At 48.2% G+C, this 16,010-nt stretch overlaps 1 pseudogene; it reads right to left on the bottom strand.

Moving 5' to 3' along the window:
• Positions 1–12,338: 12,338 nt before the first annotated feature.
• Positions 12,339–15,387, bottom strand: LOC132875017 (uncharacterized; annotated as a pseudogene).
• Between the last annotated feature and the right edge of the window lie 623 nt (positions 15,388–16,010).

Below are 16,010 nucleotides of genomic sequence, written 5' to 3'. Positions count from 1 at the left end.
CCATGATAGTTTCATGTCAGCTCAGATGGGTTGGCCAGGTTATCAGGATGCCAGAGGATTACCAACCCTTTATGTCAATTGGAGTACAAAACTATACATGCAATTGCAGGTCAAAAGAAATGCTATAAAGATCAATTGAAAATTCCCCTGAATCAATGAACTTCCCCAACTGACCAATTAGCTGAATTATCCAGCTGAACACCACCCAAACTGGTGCCTGACTGTGCAATAGTCTGTGGTTACCTTTGAAGCAGCATGAACTAACCAAAGAATGCAATGATGCAGCTGCAGACATGAATGTTTGACCCTTGCCTGTCTTGCTCCTGAACCCCCTACCCAACCTGTGGACTGAGTTTGGACTCTGAGTTTGGCCTCACCAGACATCACCAGAGAATTCACAAAAGATGCCAAAGATGCTAAAACTGATAATCTAATCCAAGATACAAATCAAAGAAGATATATAGGAGAGAAGGACATCAACATCTTCCATCATCGAAGGACTACCATCAGCAAGTAAGTAAAGCAACAAACACAATTGAAAAATTGCTGCACTCCAGATTTGGATTTTTACCACGGAAATGTAGGCCCTTTTTCTTATTCTGTTGTTATTATCACAGAAGTCTACATCATCCCACAAGCCAGTTCAAAACTAGTTCTGGCTAGACGATACAAAACCACAGCCAGGCAGCATGCTGCACACCTCAAAGGTGTTTTCATCATACCTGGAGATTTCAATGACATGGATCTCTCTGTTCATTTAGGTTGATCAGATCACACCACTCTCCTTCTATTTCTGACATACAGACCTCAGATTATTGGAGCCAAACTTTAAAAGTTTCACCATAACCAGGAAACAGAGCTATGAGGAGCCAGTGACATTGCAAACCCACCAGGTACCGGAGACCATGCACTGAATTAATCCCAACAAGTCTGCCAGTCCTGAAGGTATCCCTAGCTATGTACTTAAGGCTTGTGCAGCCCAGCTGGCAGACATTGTTACTGGCCTTTTTAATCTTTTGTTGTCACAGGTAGTGGCTCCTATGTGCCCGAATTCTGGAAAAACTGATCCTTTGCCAAAGTTGCCTTCCATAAAGTCATTAAATGACTAACAGCCTAGCCTTGACACCAGTAATAAACAGCAGTGCTTTGAGGGACTTGTATTGGATCACATCAAATATTTAATCCCATCTTGGCTGGACCCACTGCAGTTCACCTCCAGAGCCAGTAGATTAACTGATGCTGCCATCTCTGTGGTCATTCATGCAGCATTAACTCATCTGGATAAGCAAGACACCGATGGAAGGATGTTCCTTTTTCATTTTCAGTTTTACTTTTAACACAGTAGTCCCTGCTAAACTGATTCCGGGCTTTAGACCTCAATATGCAACTGGATTATGAGCTTTTTAACAAACAAATTCCAAAATGGGAATTTTTTTTCCTCCTGCGCAAAGACCGCAAGCGGAGGCCATCCACATTGGATCTGCTTTAATATCAATAGATCTTTGATTAAGGTATGTGAATCCATTCATCATGGCACACCTTCAGCTTGTTCAGTGTGCGGAGTGTAGGATGTCTAGTCATTCTTCCTCCGTCATGAGTGAAAGCTTTATTTGTGATAAGTGCAGATTAGTTAGTTCTTTGATGGAGAAGATTACAGCTTTGGAGGTGTGCATCCAGAGTTTAGAGAAGGTTAGTGAGAACGAGAACTGTGTAGTTTCTGCAGGGGAAAGTCTGGATGCCCTCAGTGGAATTAGCAATCCCCCAACTCTGGTGCTAGAGCCCTCACAGGGGGGAGAATGGGTGACAACTCGGAGGCATAAATGTAGAGCCAAAGCTACCGCTGAGGCTCACGCACAGGAGCACCACTCCTTTTCACTTCACATGTCAAACAGGTTTGCTTTCCTCAGTGATGCACCCACTGAGAAACCTGAAAGAGCTCTGGTTATAGGGGACTCTATCATACGGCATGTGAAATTAGCTCAGCCTTTAGGGGCACCAGCAGCTTTAGTCAGGTGTATACCGGGAGCCAGACATAGCAGGCCCTTTTCCACTACCCTTTTTCATCTCACTTCAGCTCACTTCAGCCCGACACGGCTCGCGTTTCGACTACCTTAGAGCACCACGACTCAGCTCGCTTCAGCCCTGCTTAGCACCCAAAACTCGCACGGTTTTGGAGTAGGGCTGAAGCAAGCCAAACCGAGCCAAGTGGGGCTAGGGGCGTGAGGAGACACTCCCCTGTGCACTGATTGGTGAGGAGGAGTGTCCTCACATGCCCCGCGAGCACGCTGGGATCTGTAAACACCGTAAACCTGGAAGAAGAAGAATTACGAATTACGAGAATTTCTGAAGCCTTATGCGCCTCGCCTCATCTATACGCTCTTGCCAGTATCTGTTGGTGTTGTTGGTGACAACAAGCCACAGCACCAAGACCAGCAACACTAACGACTTCATGTCCTCCATGTTTATTGTTTACTATCCGGGTCGTGAGACTACCGCTTAAAAGATCACTGATGTCACTGTTTGCGCCGCCTAATGACATCACGTGACGTCCACCCACTTTCGCTAACTCCACCCAATGTGTCCACCCACTTCCAGCCAGCACGGTTCAGCGCGGTTGTAGTCGAAATGCAACTCCAACAGCCCCACTCAGCTCGACTCAGCCCAACTCGGCACGGCACGGCTCAGCCCAACTCAGCCGCGTTGGTAGTGGAAAAGCGGCATTAGGGTCCTAGGCAAGCACAGGTTCTCAAAGATAGTTATCCATATAGGAGCTAATGATATATGACTTTGTCAGTCTGAGGTTACTAAGGGTAACTTTGTAGAGGTGTTTAAATTAGCAAAGGTGATGTCCGATGCTGTAGTATGCTCTGTCCCCATCCCAGTGTGGTGTGGCGATATAGCTTACAGCAGGTTATGGTCGCTGAACTGCTGGTTGTCCAGGTGGTGCTCTGAAAACAGTGTTGGCTTTAGTTTCAAGTTTCAAAGTGTTTATTGTCATATGGACAATAAGGATATGTCCTCTTGCACAATAAAATTCTTAGTTTGCCGTCCACCATGAATGCCAAATTACAACACTGAATAGGTGGAAAAAATAATACAAAGTATACGCAATATAGTGCAAAATAAAAGCAAAAACAAAACAAAACAAAACACCAGTATAGTACAAAATAAAGGTAATGTAGTGCAAAAGAGGCAGTATAATACAAAAATAAGGCAATGATAGAACTTGGCAGCAAAAAAGGGCAGTAGTGTTCAAACATGTGCAAACAAATGTAAACAGATGTAAACAGTCAAGGACAGTTTACAGGGAGGTAATCCATGGTTATAGACTCCTGTCAGCTGTTCAGGAGTCTGAAGGCAGTGGGAAAGAAAGAGTTCTTTAGTCTGACAGTCCTGCATTTCACATGTCTGTACCTTTGGCCTGAGGGTAGAAGTGTGAACAGTCCATGCTGGGGGTGGGTGGGATCTTTGAGGATGGAGGCAGCTCTCCTGTGGACTCTGCGGTTGTAGATGCTCTGCAGAGAGGGCAGTGGAGCTTGGTTGATCCTCTCAGCAGTCTTCACCACCCTCTGCAGGCATTTGCAGTCCATAGCTGTAGTGCTGCCATACCACACAGTGATGCAGTTGGTCAGGATGCTCTCAATCGTGCAGCTGTAGAAGTTGCTGAGGATCTTGGGCGACATACCAAACTTCCTCAGCCTCCTCAGAAAGTACAGCCACTATTGAGCCTTCCTAACCAGCTGTGTGGTTTTAAGTCTCCATGTGAAGTCCTCACTGATGTGAAGACCCAGGTATTTGAAGCTGCTCACCCTCTCCACCTCAAGCTCCCGAATGAACAGTGGCCAATGAGGTCTCCTCTTCTTCCTCATGTCCACTATCATCTCATTTGTCTTTTCCATGTTGAGGGTGAGGTTGTTGTCCTCACACCATAACACCAGACTGGCCATCTCCTGCCTGTAGGCCGTTTTGTCTCCACCAGTGATGCGTCCCATCACTGCGGTGTTGTCCGCGAACTTCAGGATGATGTTGCCCTTGTGGGAGGCAACACAGTCATGGGTAAACAGGGTGTAGAGGGTGGGGCTGAGGATGCATCCCTGTGGGGTGTCAATGTTTGTGATAATGCTGATAATTTATTGATAATTGGAATAATTTCGAGGGCACTGCTGGCCTGTTAGGGAAAATGCTGCTCTCATTTCTTGCAGCATAGGTCATAGTCTCAGAACAGGCCTATTTAACTTCTGACAATCCAGAGCCAAGGACAGGGAGCAGATGAACAGGCTAAACCGACTGTCTGCTAGCTGCACAGAGTCGTCACTCAGGGTCCACTACATCGAGACTGTGTCTGTTCCCCGAGCTCAACAAAAAGGTAGAAATATTCAGAGAGTTTGTTCCAGTAACCTAATCAATCTAAAATTGGATCATACTGACTGTACAGCTGCTGCCAGCACCTTTGATCGAAAGGTGGGGCTATTAAATATTATATCTCTTGCATCTAAAGCACTAATGGTTAATGAACTCATTACTGATCAGGAGTTTAATGTACTTTGTTTAACTAAAACATGGATTAAGCCAAATGAAAATATAGCATTAAATGAGGCTCGTCCCCCCAGGATATGGTTATATACACCAGCTTTGTCTCACTGGCAGAGGAGGAGGCGTCGTGGTTATTTATAATGATTATCTAGGTGTAACACACAAACCTGGTTATAAATTTAATACATTTGAAGTTATTCATACTAATATAATGCATTTAACCTCAAAAAATAAGTCTACCCAGTTAATTCTGTTACTTATTATTTACAGGCCCCTGGGGCCATAGTCTGAGTTTCTTTCTGAATTTGCGGATTTTATCTCAGACATGGTTATTTCCTTAGACAAAGCTTTAGTTGTTGGAAATTTTAATATTCACTTTGCTAACCCTGAAGATCCTCTGAAAACAGTGTTCGTGTCCATTTTAGATTCAGTAGGGGTTAGTCAGAGTGTCATGGGACCATAATGGTGGTCACACCCTCGATCTAATACTAACATTCGGGTTAAATATAGAAAATATAGTCACACTTCCACAGTCTGAAGTTATCTCAGATCATTGTCTCATCTCATATCATGTATTTTGTGTTTTTTGTGTTTTAAAACAGTGTGTATCTGTTCGTCTTTGTTGCGTTCAGCAGTCTCAAGGCGCACATACTCCCGTGAATTTCTGCTCGACATCCGCAGAACTATACTCACGGATATAAATCCAGCGGATGCGGAAGTGCTATGCGGCTATGGTTTGCTCCGGAGGCCTGCTCAATCACCGACCCCCACTCCTGCATCTAGCCCGCAGTGGAAGCGCCACAGGTGGAACATGCGGAAGCAGAAGAGAGGCAAGCACGGAGGTATCTGAGCTAGGCTAGCGGCTAGCCCTCACCAGCCGGCTATCCCTACCATCACTCTGGCCAACGTACGCTCGCTGGACAATAAGCTGGATTATGTCCGCCTGCTCCGCTCATCTTTTAAGTCTGTGAGTGAGTGCTGTGTCCTTGTGTTTGTGGAAACATGGCTTAACGACAGTGTCCCAGACTGTGCCATTCAGCTAGCCCAGCTAACATGCTACTGGTCAGACAGAGTGCTAGTCGAGGGGGTGGAAGACTCACGGCGGAGGACTCTGTGTTTACATCAGTGATGCCTGGTGCCGTGATGCTGTTGTGGTCTGCAAACACTGCTCACCACTGGTTTATGATTATTAAATGCTGGCCATTCTACCTGCCGAGGGAATTTACAGCCATATTGCTGGTAGCATTATACATCCCTCCTGGCTCCAATAACAACAGGAGTGAAGCACTGAATGAACTCTATCAGCACATCAGTGAGAAGCAGACAGCCCACCCAGATGCTTTCCTCATCCTGGCTGGGGATTTCAATCATGCAAACCCCAAAAGCGTGTTTCCAAAACTCTATGGACATATCAACTTTCCCACATGTGAGAACAATACTCTGGACAATGTTTACGCCATGCATAAAGATGCCTACAAAGCCCTATCCCTCCCCCACCTTGGGGCCTCAGATCACTTCACTGTTATGCTAATGCCAGCATACAGGCCACTGGTTAAAGTCACCAAACCAGCTACAAAGCAGGTACGTGTGTGGCCAGAGGGGTCCTCAGAGGCACTTCAGGACTGTTTTTCCACCACTGACTGGAGCATGTTCAGACAGGTGGCCACGTACAGCAACATCACAGATCTCCAGGAGTACACGGAGACCATCACTGCCTACATGAGGAAGTGCATGGATGACGTTACAGTCACCAGAACCATCTCCATTCGGGCCAATCAGAAGCCATGGCTGACAGGGGAAGTCCATAGGCTCCTGTGGGCTCGGAATGCCGCCTTCAGAGCCGGGGACAAGGTGGGCCTGAGGACAGCTAGGGCCAATCTGTCACAAGGCATCAGGGTGGCCAAGAGACAGTATTCCAGGCACATTGCTGACCATTTCAATGACAGCAGAGACACCAGGAACCTGTGGCAGGGGATTCAGACCATCACAGACTACAAGCCCTCGCTGCAGACCTGTGACAACTCCATGTCTCTGCTGAATCAGTTGAACGACTTCTTTGCTTGCTTTGAGGCAGACAGCACCACAGCACAGAAGACCCCACCACCTCCTGGCGACCAGGTGTTGACGCTGTCCCCAGACAGTGTGAGGAGAGCTCTCACGATGACAAATGCACGAAAAGCCCCGGGTCCTGATAACATTCCTGGTTGTGTCCTGAGAGACTGTGCTGAGGAGCTCACAGATGTCTTTACAGACATCTTCAACATCTCATTGAGCCAGGCTGTTGTCCCCACGTGCCTAAAAACCACCACCATCATCCCGGTCCCGAAGAAGCCATCTCCCTCCTGCTTCAATGACTACCGCCCTGTCGCACTCACTCCCATCCTCATGAAGTGCTTTGAGCGGCTAGTCATGCGGCATATCAAGTCTGCCCTCCCCCCCACCCTGGACCCTTTCCAGTTTGCATATCAGTCCAACCGATGATGCCATCACCACTGCCCTCCACTCAGCCCTCACCCACCTGGAGACAAAAGACTCATATGTCAGAATGCTGTTCATAGACTTTAGCTCAGCATTCAACACAATCATTCCTCAGCAGCTCATTCATAAACTGGACCAGCTGGGACTCAACACCTCCCTGTGCAACTGGCTGCTGGACTTCCTGACGGGGAGACCACAGACTGTACAGGTTGGCAGCAACTCCTCCAGCACCATCACATTGAACACGGGGGCCCCCCAAGGATGTGTGCTAAGCCCCCTCCTCTTCACTCTGCTGACCCACGACTGCACACCAACATCCAGCTCAAATCTCTTCATCAAGTTTGAGGATGACACGACTGTGGTGGGTCTCATCAGCAATGGCAATGAGACAATTTACAGGAGTGAGGTGAGCCGCTTGGCCATGTGGTGCAAGGACAACAATCTCCATCTGAACGTGGAGAAGACGAAGGAGATTGTTGTGGACTTCAGGAGAGGGCACACCCAGCATGCTCCACTATCTATCGATGGTGCTGCAGTGGAGAGGGTGAGCAGCACCAAGTTTCTGTGTGTGCACATCTCTGAAGACCTGTCCTGGAGCAACAACACCGCATCACTGGCCAGAAAAGCCCAACAGCGTCTGTACTTCCTCCGCAGACTGAGGAGAGCAAGAGTCCTGGCCCCCATCATGCACACTTTCTTCAGAGGCACCATCGAGAACATCCTGACCAGCTGCATCACCGTGTGGTACGCCGCCTGCATCGTGTCCTGCTGCAAGACTCTGCAGTGCATCGTGAGAGCAGCTGAGAGGATCATTGGTGTCTCTCTTCCTTCTCTAATGGATATTTATAACTCCTGCCTCACCCGCAAAGCCATCAGGATTGCAGGTGACCCCACCCACCCATCTCACAGCCTCTTCAGTCTGCTGCCGTCGGCAGTGGCGGAACTAGACTTTTTTTCCTTGGGGGGGCAAGGGGGTGGCCAGGACTATTTCAGGGGGGTCAATGGTTCCTACTACTACATACACAAATATGCACGAGCACTCACGATTAATGTTAGCGATTGTGTGCTGTATATCTGTTTTTTATCTTATGTGTTTAAATTATGCATTATTGTTATTATTATTATTTATTCTTACATGGTGTTGCACCTGTTCTTGTCTTGTGTTCTTGGCCATGTCATGACTTCTAATTATTTTTGTCTTTTTGTTATATATACATACACACCTTTCTTTCTTTCAACATTAAAATTCCAGGGACTACAGATGAAAGAAAACTAGTCAGTGATTATTTCTAGTGCATTTACATGTTATTTAATACACATTGATCCTTCTTAAATAAATAAACTTATAAACAATACTTTCAATTTACAGTCATGTTTAAGTAGCTACGTATTAAGCACACAGAAGATGTCATTTTGATGTCGTGGCTCAGGTGGATAAGGCGCCATACCATGAATCCGGGAACCCGGGTTGATTCCGACCCGAGGTCATTTCTCGATCCCTCCCCGTCTCTCTCTCCTGCTCATTTCCTGTCTCTACACTGTCCTATCCAATAAAGGTGAAAAAAGCCCAAAAAATATCTTGAAAAAAAAATCCATCTGGCTGAGGAGCAGCTGCCTTTTCTGTTCATTGGTTCCTTCTTCTTCTTTTTCTTCTTTCCCATGTCTTCTATTGTAAATTGGATTGCAACGCCCTGTGGTAGCTTGCATTGCGCCATCTACTGTACAGGAGGAACCTAGCAGTCACAGACTTCAATGCAACTGGCTTTTCTCGTGCGGTGCCATAACATGTCAATCATCTGGGGGGGCACCTGGGGTAGCCAATCAGATTCCAGGGCACCCCCCCCAGCCTCCCCTGTACAGTAGCTCCGCCACTGGCCGTCGGGGAGGAGACTGCGGAGTCTCCGGGCCAAAACCAGCAGGCTCAAGAACAGTTTCTTTTACCAGGCTGTCAGGAGGCTCAACTCCCCCCCTGTTCTGCCCCTCCTCCCCCCTCTGCCCCCTGCCACAGATTCTGCTCGCACATCCCCCTGCCCCCCCTTCAGCATCTGACATGGCATCCTCACAGTTCCCCCCCAACACACACACACACACACACACATCTCATTGTTCATTAACACACTGAACTCAGGGACCGCACATCTCACTTTACCTCGCTCATTTGCACTATTCCGCACTACCTCACCTTAACAGCTGCTAGTTTGTTTATACTGCTTATTTCATGTTTACCTGCTATACCTCAAGTGCCCTTGACTGTTTGTTTATTTGCACCAATTTACGTGTGTGTGTATGTGTGTGTATATATATATATATATACACACACACATAAATGAGTGTTTAATCTACGTCTAGTTCTTATCTAGTGTTTATACTGTTTATTTATACTGTTTATATTGTTTGTCTGAGTGTTTAGTCTATGTCTAGTTCTTATCTAGAGTGTTTATATTGTTTTTTTTTTTTTTTAATTATTCTATTTTTATTTATTGCATTGCCTGTTTGCACCGTGGGTCAGAGAGGACTGAAATTTCATCTGTGCTGTACGTCGAGCATGTATAGCATATTTGACAATAAAGTTGACTTGACTTGACTCATTCAAACTATGTCTGAGTAATAATATATGCACCTCACTACACTACTGTATTAAACGTACATTCACGTCAACTACTGCACAGAGCTTTATAAATGATCTCCCAGAGTTATCAACTTTGATTGGGTCACTGTCAGCCCCTGCAGAACTTGTTCAGGTAACTGAATGCTTAGAGTCAACATTCCGCTATACTTTAGATAATGTAGCTCCTCTTAAAAGGAAAATGATTAGAGAGAGAGTGAGAGAAAAATTAGCACCCTGGTATAATGATGACACTCGCACATTAAAACAGACCACTCAAAAATTGGAACATAAATGGCATCAAACAAAATTGGTAGTGTTCAAATTAGCGTGGAAGGAGAGCTTCCTGAAGTATAGAAAAGCTCTTAGTGCTGTGAGATCAACATATCTCTCCTCCCTAATAGAAGATAACAAAAATAATCCTAGATTCCTATTTAATACTGTAGCAAAATTAACCAGGAATAAGTCCACTATAGACACATGCACACCTGCAGTATGCAGTAACAATGACTTCATGAATTTTTTCAATGACAAAATTGAAAATATCTGACAAAAAGTTCAAACTATTGATTTAAGGTCAGACAATGTAAGTGACCCTGTAGTTAACCATGTAACTGTATCAGATCAGCAATTAGAATGTTTTACTCCCCTTAGAAAAATCAAACTAATTTCATTAATCTCCACATCAAAATCCTCAAATTGTGTACTAGATCCCTTACCTACACGTCTATTCAAACAGATAATACCTGAAGTAATTGAACTGCTTCTAAAAAATAATACATTTTTCCCATAGGATCGGCTATGTCCCCAAATCCTTTAAACTAGCAGTTATCAAACCCCTGATTAAAAAACCTGACCGTGATCCCTGTCAGCTGTCCAATTATCGGCCAATATCAAACCTCCCCTTTATCTCCAAGATCCTTGAAAAAGCTGTGGCACAGCAGTTATGCTCATATTTACATAGGAATAACATCCATGAAATGTATCAGTCAGGATTTAGACCTCATCATAGCACAGAGACAGCTCTGGTTAAAGTAGTAAACGACCTACTGTTGGTGTCTGATCAGGACTGTGTCTCGCTGCTTGTGTTGCTTAACCTTAGTGCAGCCTTTGACACCATTGATCATTCCATTCGCCTGGATAAACTAGCAAATGTTGTGGGAGTGAAGGGAACGGCCCTCTCCTGGCTCAGCTCTTATTTAACTGATCACTATCAGTATGTTGATGTATATGGTGATTTTTCTAGACATTCTGAGGTAAAGTTTGGTGTTCCACAAGGTTCTGTCTTAGGCCCACTGCTTTTTTCTTTATATATGTTACCTCTGGGTGATATTATTCATAAGCATGGTATCAGTTTCCACTGTTATGCTGATGACAGACAGTTGTATGTTTCTGGAAAACCAGATGAGAGACACCAGATAAATAAAACGATGGTTACGTATGTAACCGCGGTTCTATGAATTTTGGATGACCGCCAGAGGTGGTGCTTAAAGCACCTGAATGTTCATCACATGCTTATGCAGTTTGAGTGTATATACCAACAAAGTCGCTTGCGACAGGGGTGACGTATGCCACTGCACCGGTACTTAAGGTACGTTCACCCCGGAAGCATTCTCTTGGCAGTCTTCTCGTCAGCCTTCCGAGTGACAGCCAAGCTCTGGCGGTCATCCAAAATTCATAGAACCGTGGTTACATACGTAACCATCATTCTATTTCATTTCTCCTGACTGCCAGAGGTGGTGCTTAAAGCACCTGGATGACTAATACCAACAGGGTCACGAGGAAGACCTACTTACCTTACGAACGGCTGAAAAGGGTGGCTGTGGCCAGTGGATTGTGCATGGCCACATTAACCCTATAAAACCTTGCAAACATGCAAGTTGAGACCCATGAGGCAGCAGCACAGATATCAGAGAGTGGAACTCCATGTAGAGCCGCCCATGATGCAGCCACACTCCAAGTGGAGTGGCCTTGGATGTGGGGAGGGACTGGGAGGCTGCTGTTAGTGTAGGCATGGCTAATGGCCTCCACGATCCAGTTCGACAGTCTCTGTTTGGACAATGCGTGGCCGTGCCTATGTCCAGTGTGACACACAAACAGTGCATCCGACTGTTGAAATGAAGCAGTCGCTTCAATGTATGCCCTCAGTGCTCAAACTGGGCAAAGAAGGACGTGACCTTGGCCCTGCTCATTCTCCTCAGGCGGTGGTCTGAAGGCTTCCAGGCTGAGGGGCTGATTGGTGTATGAAGAGAAGAAGTTCTTGGGCAGAAACGAAGGATTAGGCCACAATGTTACGTACACCCGTGCCATCGGGGCTCCATCATAAGCACTCCCGGCCGATAGACAGGGCATGTAGTTCACCCGCTCTCTTAGCTGATGCCATAGCTAAAAGGAATGCTGTCTTTAAAGATAGCCATTTGAGCTCCATCCCCTGTAGGGGTTCAAATGGAGGTTTACACAGTGCACTTAAAACCAGAGGCAAGTCCCAAGCTGGTCTTGGACTGCGTTGAGGGGGTCTCATGCGCTGAGCACCTTTAAGAAAGCGGCTCACCAGTGTGTGGGATCCCACAGTCAGCCTGTCCACCCTGTTGTGCATTGCGGATACAGCCGCTACATACACCTTGATGGTGGAGGGTGCAAGGCCCTCGTCCAGACGAGATTGTAAAAAGCTGAGAATCACCGGTATCGGGGAACATGTCGGTTCCTGATGGTGTGCTTGGCACTAACTCACAAAGAGCTTCCACCTATTGGCATAGAGCACATTGGTGGAAGGTGCGCGGGAGCACTGGATGGTCTGCACAATGGTCGGCTCACATTCTGCTAGGTGGGTTGGGCCCTTCAGAGGCCACACCCACAGCTGCAACCGTGCTGGGTTCAGATGCCAAATTTGACCCCCCATCTGTGAGAGGAGGTCCATCCGTGCAGGGAGACACCAAGGCTCCCCGTGCAGCAACCCGCACAGGGTAGGGAACCAGACTCTCTCCAGCCAGTTGGGGGCTACCAACAGCACCCTGTGACCCTCCTTGAGGATCCTCTCAAGAGTGGGCAGAATTAGCGGGAGTGGTGGGAAAGCATACAGGAGCTGCTGTGGCCACTCGTGTGCCAGTGTGTCTTGAACCAAGGGGCTCGACGTTTCTTTCAGTGCAAACCACAGGGGACATTGTGTCGTGGCCTGAGAGGCGAAAAGGTCCACCTCTGCCCTGCCGTATCGCAGCCAAATGCTCTGCACCACTTCCGGGTGCAGCTTCCACTCCCCCGGGTCGGGGTTCTGTCGTGACAGAAGATCTGCAGCAGTGTTCCTCACTCCTGGTAAATGCATTGCCCTCAGGCTCAACAGATGAGGGTAAGCCCATGTCAGCAGGTGCCGAGTGAGCTTCAGGGAAGGTAGTGACCTGGTGCTGCCCTGGTGGTTTATATGATAGACCACAGATGTATTGTCGGTCCTTATAAGGACATGCCGACCCGCTAAAACCGGAAGGAAATGTTTCAAGGTGAGGAAGACGGCCTGCAGCTCTAACACATTGATGTGTTGTCCCCGCTGTTGTGGGGCCCATACGCCCCAGGCAGTCCTGCACTGCCACACTGCACCCCAGCCGATCAGCGATGCATCGGTAGCGACTACTTCTCTGCGAGAGGGTATGGACCCCATGGGGACCACCCGTGTTAGGAAAGAGCGCTCTCTCCATGGATGTAGACATGAGGAGCAACTGGCAGTGATTCTGACTGACCTGTGCCTGTGATGTTGCGGATGTAAACCAAGGCTGTTCATCCAGATCTGTAGAGGCCTGAGTGTGAGGATGCCCAAAGGAACTACCGACGAGGCCGCGGTGAGCATACCTAGCAGTGTCTGGAAAGACCTGAAGGTCAGGGTTCGTCCCTTCCTGAAGCGGTGTAACAGTCGGACAATATCGCTCACCTGTTGCTGAGACAGGGTTGCCCTCAACAGCTGAGAGTCCAGCTGAAGGAGAAGAAACACAGTCTTCTGGCTGGGTGTGAGGGAGCTCATGGCGTGGTTCACCCTGAGCCCAAGCTTGGTGATGTGAGAAACCAGCATGGCTGAGTCGCTGAGTGCGTCTACCCTCGACTGAGAACAAATCAACCAGTCATCCAGGTAGGGGAGGATACTCATTCCCCTTCTCTGAAGTAGGGATATTGCTGCCGCGATGAATCTCGTAAAGATTCTGGGTGCTAGGGAAATTCCGAACGGTAATACTCGGAACTGGTAAGCCCTCCCTTCGAAGGCGAAGCAGAGGAACTGCCTGTGATGAGGAGCGATGGGAACGTGGAAGTATGCATCCTTCAGATCGATGGTTGTGAACCAATCATCCTGTCTGATGCTGTTTAAGACATCGGATGTGTGCAGCATATGGAATTTGAAGTCGGTGGTCATTCAAATGTCTCAGATCCAGTATGGGGTGAAGCCCACCCCATTTTTTTGGGATGATGAAATAGGTGGAATAAAACCCACTGTTTTGTGAAGGTGGATCTAATGGCTCGATGGCACCCTTTTCCAGGAGGGCCAAGACCTCCTGGCATAGTGCCAGAGCTTTGGCCTGATCTTTTACTATGGTCATTTTGACCCCTTGAAATCTCGGCGGTCGGCATCTGAATTGTATGCTGTAACCCTGAGAGAGGGTGGATACAACCCAGGGGTCCGATGTTACCACTTCCCAGTAGGCGAGTTGTTGACTGGTGAAGTGTCCGACCGCCGGAGTGGAGTAGTCAACGTCTGCCTCCATGCCCCCTATGGCCCCTGGGGGGGGACTGGGAATTGTATCCCGACGTGCCTGGCAAAAGGGGCGGTTAGCAGCTGGCTGGTGGAATGTATACGGCAAGGGTGCCCGTGTCTGTACAAGGTGCCGCGGAATTGGTGGAACAGCGGCAGGCGTCGAAGGTGGTCTTTGCACCCGCGTGGACACACGCCTCAGGTTGGCAAACTGCTGCCTGGCTTGAGTCACCTGAAGGGTGCGCTCCAAAGCCTGTTGTGCAGCGGCACCAAAGAGCTGTCCCGGAACAACTGGGAGAGTGCGGAGGGCCCTCCTGCAGGGCTCTGAGAGTGGTGACTGAGCCAACCATACCTGATGCCTGGCGAGGGTTAAAGACGACATTAGTCTGCCCAGCTCCCTGGACATGAAAGCAAATGCCTTCAGTGAGGCCTCACTTAGGCTTTGCAGTGATGGGTCTGCTCCAGAAGACTGAAGGGCCTGAGACTGGGCCAGGATCAGGTGAGATAATGAATTGCCTATGTGTGCAGCCTGTGCTGCAGCGTCATAGCTCTTCCCGATGAAGTCATCGGTCAAACGACACTGTGGCCGTGGACAGCGAGCATCGGGTCTCAACGCCTCATCCGGCGAAAGGATCAGGGCAGCAAGGGCCGGTTCGATTGTTGGCATGCTGACCAGACCATGACTGGACGCATCCTGCATGCTAGCCAGCGCCCGGCAGTCACTAGGAAGGTGGGAGAAACACCTGGGGTCCGCCCAGCATCTCTGCAGCTCCTCAATAAAGGGGGCTGAAGGTGGAATAGTGAAAACAGCAGAAGGGGAGGCCTGTCTAAAAAAGGCACTCTGCATCCATACTTCAGATGGCGCCATGTCCAACCCCAGGTGGGCTAGCGCCATTTTTACCGCGGGCTTGACCACTGATGTTCGGCTATCCACTGAGCCCCTCAGTGAACTGCGGCCAGTGTCTATGGAGTCGCCCCCAGAGCCATGGGACCTGTCTACCTGTTCGTCCTCCCATTCTTCCGCATCTAGGCTGTCAGATGCCATAGTGGAAAGCACGTCCTCCTCTTGAAGCTCCGCAGCCGGGGACAGCACCGGAGGCTGTGGCTCAGGAGGAGTAAATGAAGCAGCAGTGGCGAGAGCATCAGCAGGCCGTGCCTCAGGCGGTTGTAGGTTATAGAGCAAAGCCTTAATCTCAGCAAACTCTGAAGCCAAGGTGTCCACTCATTGCGCCAAGGGGTCCACCTTCTGGTGTTTGGGCCTACAGGGAGCCTCACGTGACGGCTGCTTAGGGCGCTTCCTAGACTTAGGAGACAGAGTGCAGTCGCTCGGTGCTGGGGGCAGTCGAGAGCTCAAACTGCTTTCCAGCTGAGCAAGCCTAGCAGTGCGTGCGGCTAAACTGAGGCAACTGCAGTTCATACATGCCTGTTCAGTTAATCCCTGTCGCAGATGATCGATGCTGAGGCAGCTCGGGCATCGATCATGACCATCCTCTGGCTCGAGAGGGGCTCGACAATCAGCACAAAACATAAACATGACCGCTGTTTATTCTATTTACCTAAATATGGATTAGGTGATGGTAAACAAGCAGAGCCAAGCAAACAAAACGAAATATCCACAGCGGAGTCAGGAGCGAACACACTCACCCAACCGCGTTCAGGTAATCAGCA

The sequence above is a fragment of the Neoarius graeffei genome, chromosome 27, assembly GCF_027579695.1.
Source record: "Neoarius graeffei isolate fNeoGra1 chromosome 27, fNeoGra1.pri, whole genome shotgun sequence".
Taxonomy (NCBI): domain Eukaryota; kingdom Metazoa; phylum Chordata; class Actinopteri; order Siluriformes; family Ariidae; genus Neoarius; species Neoarius graeffei.
Note: the sequence above shows the minus strand (reverse complement) of the source record. Positions and strands in the feature narration are given on the sequence as shown.